This window comes from Clupea harengus, chromosome 10 (assembly GCF_900700415.2).
Source record: "Clupea harengus chromosome 10, Ch_v2.0.2, whole genome shotgun sequence".
Classification (NCBI taxonomy): domain Eukaryota; kingdom Metazoa; phylum Chordata; class Actinopteri; order Clupeiformes; family Clupeidae; genus Clupea; species Clupea harengus.
This window is the reverse complement of record NC_045161.1, coordinates 21,764,314-21,771,813: the sequence shown is the minus strand read 5'-3', so window position 1 is coordinate 21,771,813 and position 7,500 is coordinate 21,764,314.

Here is a 7,500-nt window from a genome sequence, read left to right as displayed (position 1 = left end):
CACACACACACACACACACACACACACACTCCGATGTTATTTCAAAGTCGCTGTGGACCCACTTCTATATCTTTTTCCCTCTCCCCACACTCCCACCATGTTTCTGAGCGCCTATCTCTCTCTCTCCATCTCCAACTGCTTCCGCGTTCTCACTCTATATTCTCCCTCATTCTCTCTGTGTTGTTGTTGTTCCATGCCTGTTGTTGTTGTTGTTGTTACGTGCCTGTTTTTAGACTTTTCTCCAGATTTGGCTCAGCTTGGCACAGCTCCACGCATTAAGATGAATTACCTCAGAGAAAGGAGAACATGAATTTCATAAGTCTACCTGTCCTGTTCATTTGACCAGTGTTGTTTGTATTCTCTCTCCCTTATACACACACAAACACAAACACAAACACACACATACTCAGTTTCTAGGAATAGCATTCTGGCACGATTGACTTGAAACCTGGAAGACATGCTAAAAAGTGAAGAATGTAGTGGATAAAGTCAAGAGGAAAAGTGATATGAGCTGAAGAGGGGGATATGAGGAAAGAGAGATTGTTTGGAAGCAGGGGATGAAGAGGGGGATATGAGGACAGAGAGATTGCGGGAAAGCAGTGGATGAAGATGATTAAGGAGCGAAAGGAATGAGACACTGATCAGGATGAGATAAACAGAGGGATGACGGAGAAAGAGTGGCGCAACCTTTCCACGGTTTTATCTGCTCCTCTCTTTTTCTCTTTTTCTCTCGCTCTCACTCTCTGTCTCTCTCTCTCCCTCTTCCTCTCTCTTCCTCCCTCTCTCTCTCTCTCTCTCTCTCTCTCTCTCCTTCTCTGTAGTTACGAGTCCTCTGTATTATCAGACCATCAGGGTGTGGGGGCGCTGGGGAAATTTCTGGAATGTTTCTGACGACGTGTTTTTGGATGTTTTTGGATGGTCACAGCAGTAGAGACACGGGGAGGGGGGGGGGGGGCAGTGAGGACCAGATCTCTGCCAGATGCAGACCTGGGGATTGGGCCTCAGTTTTCTCCTTTGGCCTTTCTCTACAGCGCCTACTTCAAGTCTACTTCAAGACCATTTCTCAGGCTCACAGGGCTTTTTCATCAATGGCTGTCCAGACGTGTGTGTGTGTGTGTGTGTGTGTGTGTGTGTGTGTGTGTGTCTGTGTCTGTGTCTGTGTCTGTGTCTGTGTCTGTGTCTGAGTGTGAGTGTGAGTGTGAGTGTGAGTGTGAGTGTGAGTGTGAGTGTGAGTGTGTGTGTGTGTGTGTGTGTGTGTGTGTGTCTGTGCATTTAGTGGGATATACTGTATGACCTGGCATCCTGTGGCATGTGCAGCATGTGTGTGTGTGCGTGTCTGTGTCTGTGTCTGTGTGTGTGAGTGAGTGAGTGTGTGTGTGTGTGTGTGTGTGTGTGTGTGTGTCTGTGTTTGTGTGTGTGTCTGTGCATTTAGTGGGATATACTGTATGACCTGGCATCCTGTGACATGTGCAGCATGTGTGTGCTTGTGTTTCTATCATTCCCCATTCCTAACACCTCACCTCACTAACACCTGACTATGGACAAACTAGTCATCACTAATTTTATTTATTTATTTATTTATTTATTTCATTGATATTTGGCCCGTGGGCTCATAAACAGTAAGCACCATTTCCTGCCGTTGTAGAGAAAGCGAGGTTTCCACCCTCCAGCAGGAAAGCTAGGGGCAAGCAGAAGTCCTGACAAACAAGAAGAAGCCGTTCACAGAGCCTGGCACTCACCTGAGCAGCACTCCTAAATGCAGAGATACACACACACACACACACACACACACACACACACACACACACACACACCTGTTCCCACAGGTGTAAAGAATACGGCTCCTTTCACAGTCGTGTACAGGCCTATCCCCTTTGAAGTCACCCTTTTGAAGTTCTTCTGGAGGAAACACACACACAAGAAAACTCTTAGTTAGCATTGAGGCCTTTTCCATGAACACATAAAAAAGGCTCATTTTCGTAGGAACATTCTAGATTTTCTGGGCTGGGCTGGGCGGTTTGCCTGACCCATACAGCTTGCTGGGAGCCTAAGCATATAGTCTTGAACAGGCCCGATCTCCATGGAGAATGATCGCGACCCCCACCTCGCTCCCAGGATACTGACAGAGGTGCCGGGATTTCTGGGATACGTTAGCGAGACATTATGTACATTAAAACTCGTGGGAGTTGTGACTTTCCCCTGGCCGCCCAGAGTCAACTCATCTCCCCAAGACCAGTGTATCTCTCTCTCTCTCTCTCACACACACACACACACACACACACACACACACACACACACACACACACACACACACACACACACACACACAAGGCTATATCTTGTATAAATCATTTAATTATAGCTGTATTATCCTAGCTTAGAGTTATTGATAGTTATAAGAGTCGACTGGTTTTTGAAATATTGCTGCTCATCAGCGTTGAATTCTTATCTACCCCAGACGCAGGGGAGTGTGTGTGTGTGTGTGTATGTGTATGTGTGTGTGTGTGTGTGTGTGTGTGTGTGTGTGTGTGTGTGTGTGTGTGTGAACCAATGTGTAGGGATTGAAACAGAAAGGGTCAGAGAGGGGTCAGTGTGTTGTGGTCCGAAGAAAATCACCAGGATAGACAGAGAGAGAAGGAGATAGAGAGAGAGCAGGGGAGTGAGAGGGAGAGAGAGAGAGAGCAGGAGAGAGTGAGAGAGGGAGAGAGATAGAAGGAGAATAATGAAGAGAAGGGAAAGAGGGTGAGTTGAGGGCAAAAGAAAAGAGAGATCGAAAGTGGAAAACCCAGGAAGGTTTAACAGCTCAATTCTGCCGACTCAGAGCGTTCCACTCGGACATAAAACGAGAGAGAGAGAGAGAGAGGTTAGCTGCAGCAGGAAAAGAGAAAGAGAACTCAAGCACACAGGGAACACAGAGGCATGAAATAGGCTTTGTCTTCTCTCCTTTCCGCTCTCTCTCTCTCTCTCTCCCCTCATCCTCTCTCACTTTAGCCGGTGTTGTTTTCCGCTGATCTGTCGTTTCCCCCCCGCTTTCATGGGAATGTTTGTCCAGCAGAGACATACTCTGAGTTTTGTTGTTTTGAGCCCTGCAAAGAGCATTAGTAATATTGGTGATGTGTGTGTTTTGTGTGTGTGGTGTGTGTGTGTGTGTGTGTGTGTGGTGTGTGTGTGGTGTGTGTGTGTCCTAAGCCTGTTTGCACAGCCAAACAATGACCCCATCCTCTCAACTCACATCACTATTTCTGTCTCTATGGCAAACACTTCAGGGGTTTTCGCCTGGTACTAGTGCTGCCTCCCCTTTGGCACTAGTGTTTGCCTGTGTGTGTGTGTGTGTGTGTGGTGTGGTTTCGTCTGTGTTGTGTGTGTGTGTGTGTCTGTCTGTCTGTGTGTGTGTGTGTGTGTGTGTGTGTGTTGTGTGTGTGTTGTGTGTGTGTGTGGGTGTGTGTGTGGGAGACGACTGAATGTGAGACTAAACCCGAGACAAAATGGTTTCCATTTACAGTCAAATTACCCAACACTCTGTGTTGTATTGTGTGTGTGGGTGTGGCGTTTGTAGGTGGCGAACTCAATCACGCATGAACTTGTGCTCCACTGTTGCACCTCTGGAATATTCCCAGAAGTCACTTTCAGGGTTCCCCAGTTTAGTTTTCCTCACCTTTCCAACCCTCACCTCACAATGACAGGGCTCCTCCTCCTCCACTGTGTCTCAGCTGCATCACTGTGGCTTTCCCTTTCTTTCCTTTCTTCGGAACGCCGGCGGTCTCACGCCTTCCTCTCATTCCTCCCACTCTCCCCCAGTCGGAGTGCTGCTTTTCCCGGGACGGTGAATAATGAGAAGGATCGCCTACACTTGTTTTATCTTGACGCTTATCTGATACTCTTGTTTGGGGGGGGGGGGGGGGGACTGTGTGTGTGAGAGAGAGATAAAGTGTGTGTTGCGTGTGTGTTTGTGTGAGAGAGAACACTTGAGGGCGTGAGTGTGTGTGTTTGTTCGTCTGTGTGTGTTTATATTTGCGTGGATTTTTGCATTAATGTGTTTTATGCCTACAGTATGTTTAAGAATGCATATGCTTAATCCTGTGTGTGTGCATGTGATTTAGGTGCATATGTATGAGTGTGTAATGTGTGTGTGTGTTCGTGTGTGTGTGTGTGTGTGTGTGTGTGTGTGTGTGTGTGTGTGTCTGCGTATGCGTATGCCTTGTCACTAATCAAACACACCTTTGCCTGTAAGGCAGTGCGTGTCAGGGGAAGTGGCAGGGAAGGCAGTGATAATAGGAGAACTAATGATGCTCTCGTAAACATGAGCTTAGCTCCGTGTGTGTGTTGTGTGTGTGTGTGTGTGTGTGTGTGGTGTGTAAACATGAGCTTAGCTCTGTGTGTGTGGTGTCATACACTGATCTGTGCTGAGCACGCCACATCTGCACCCAGGGGACCGCCACGCCACCCCCTCACCCACCGCCACCAACCCAGTCCTGCCCGCCCGCCAACCCGCCTGGCCCACCAACCACCACCGGCCCCGGGCCATCTCATCTCATCTCAGCACATCCACATCTGATTCTCTCTGCTCGCTCTGTTTCTCCTCTTCTCTCTCTTTCTCTCTGTGTCGAAGATTGTGTTCCACTGTTTCCGTCGCACTTAAGTTTTCTTTCTTGGTCTGTTGTTCTGACTGGCTTGTTCACACACACACACACACACACACACACACACTCACACTCACACTCTTTGAGTCTTTCTTCCATCTTTGCTCCATATTCCATGTTTGTCTTTCTCTCCTCACATCTCTCAATCTACACCTTCCCCCTTTTTGTCTCTCCATCTCTCTTGTCTTCCCTCTTCACTATCTCACCCCTCTCCTCTCTCTCTCTCTCTCCTCTCCTCCTCTCTCTCTCTCTCTCTCCTCTCTCCCTCCCTCTCTCTCTCCCTCTCTCTCCCTCCACTCTCCTCCTCTCCTCTCTCTATCTCTCTCTCTCTCCATGTCCAGTCATTTCTGAGTCAGTGCTATTTAGTGTGTTATCTCTGCAGGTTGGCGGGCCCCCTCTCTGTAGGTGCTCTCTCTCTCTCTCCTCTCTCTCTCTCTCTCTCCCCCCTCTCTCTCTCCCCCTCTCTCTCTGTAGGTGCTCCTGTCAGGAGGTCTAATTGAGGGGCTCCAGGGGCCCTCGCATGCCCTTGAGTGTCTGAGTTAGTCAGCTTCCCCACGGCATCCCACATCATTTACGCCCATCTGTGTGTGTGTGTGTGTGTGTGGTGTGTGTGTGTGTGTGTGTGTGTGTGGCTGGGTGTTTGCGTAGGCGGGAGAAAATGGATGCGTGTTTTTGGTTTTCTACTCGTACTTTTGTGTGTGTTTGTTGCGTTTGTTTGAGTGATGTTACTTCCAATTTCCTATGTGTACACTAGGCTGGACTGATGAGTGTAAATGTTTGTTTGTCTCGTGTGTGGTGTGTGTGTGTGTGTGTGTGTGTGTGTGTGTGTGTGTGGGTGTGTGTGTGGTGTGTGTGGTGTGTGTGTGTGTGTGTGTGTGTGTGTGTGTGTGGTGTGTGGTGTGTGTGTGTAAGAGTGAGAAAGGGAGAGAAAGAGTGGGTGTTATTATTGGTGCTGATTGGAGTTGCTATATAGCAGTTTTTTTAATCCTCACTCCGCTCCCCCACTTACTGTGAGCCTACGCGCTTGGGAAGCACTGGTATATAGTGTGTGTGTGTGTGTGTGTGTGTCTGTGTGTCTGTGTCTGTGTGTGTGTGTGTGTGTGTTGTGTGTGTGTGTGTGTGTTTTTAGAGAGAGATAATGCTGAGTGTACACTAACTGGCTTTACTTTGTCAGATCAACTTTTCTGATAGCACACGGAGTACCCCTGACTGCAAGCTATGCTATGGAATCGCTGCAGAAAAAGACTTTCTCTAAAAATACACACACTTTCAGTAGGGGCACCACACCACTCTATACACTCTCACTCATTTTAACACACACACACACACACACACACACACACACGACACACACACGACACACACACACACACACACACACACACACACACACACACACACAGTCCTTGTGCATACTGATGTAACCCTCTAGTCTAGGTAATGCATTGTTAACCAGTGAGGCAAGGCTGTCATGGCTCAACACTGCCATCTACAGACCAATGGTAGAATTCAGCCCATTGCAATTCCCTGTGTCTCTCACAGGGTACTTTTATTCTGAAATATGCAAACTCTTTGCCCTAGTCGCTGTTTGAATGCGATCTCGCTCTCTCTCTCTCTCCCTCTCTCCCTCTCTCTCTCTCTCTCTCTCTCTCCCTTCTGTCTCACACACAGGCATACTCATTCTTACTCACCACCCCCCTCTGTGCGTTAGACGCAAAAATAGAATCAGATGGTGAAGGTTAACCCTTAATTCTGCTGCCCTCACTTCACAGGCAGTGTGTGTGTGTGTGTGTGTGTGTGTGTGTGTGTGTGTGTATGCACATGTGTGTGTGCCCGCTACAAAGCACTGTTTGGATAGGTGTTCTTCAGAGCCTCTCTCCCTAATTGTTATTTTTGTGTATTTGACTGTTATTCTTTGAGTGAATGTCCAAGAGTGTTGAGGGTTTAATGCTACATCAGGACTCTCTCACGTTTTGTGTATGTGTGTGTGTGTTGTGTGTGTATGTGTGTGTGTGTGTGTCCATCTCTGTCAGGGTTGATGTTATTGTACAGTTTTATGTTTGACGTGTGTGTGTGCATGTGTCTGGATCTCTCTCTCTCTCTCTCTCTCTCTCTCTCTGTGTGTCTGGATCTTTCTCTCTCTCTCTTTCTCTCTGTGTGTGTGTGTGTGTGTGTTTGGATCTCTCTCTCTCTCTCTCTCTCTCTGTGTGTCTGGATCTTTCTCTCTCTCTCTCTCTCTCTCTCTCTCTCTGTGTGTGTGTGTGTGTGTTTGGATCTCTCTCTCTCTCTCTCTGTGTGTGTGTGTGTGTGTGTGTGTGTGTGTTTGGCTCTCTCTCTCTCTCTCTCTGTGTGTGTGTGTGTGTGTGTGTGTGTGTGTGTGTGTGTGTGTGTGTGTGTGTGTGTGTTTAAGGAGATGTGTTTACGCAGCCCCAGGGTTTGTGGGTGCTGGTTGTTCTCATCTGGTGAATTACGCCATAATCTATGACAGCCTGTGTGGCCAAAAAGGAAAACAACACACTTACTCCTCAGTGTTTTCAAACATTTGGACCTGATTGCAAGGCCCTTAGATGCATCACACACACACACACACACACACACACACACACACACACACACACACACACACAGCACACACACACCACACACACACACAGGCACACACACACAACACACACACAACAACACACACACACCACACACACACATTTTGGACCTGATGCAAGCCCTTACATGCATCCACACACACACACACACACACACACACACACACACACACACACACACACACATTTGTGTCACATTAAGTCAATATGAAGTAATGAGATGAAATGGTGAACACTGTCTGGCTAAGAAAATGTTC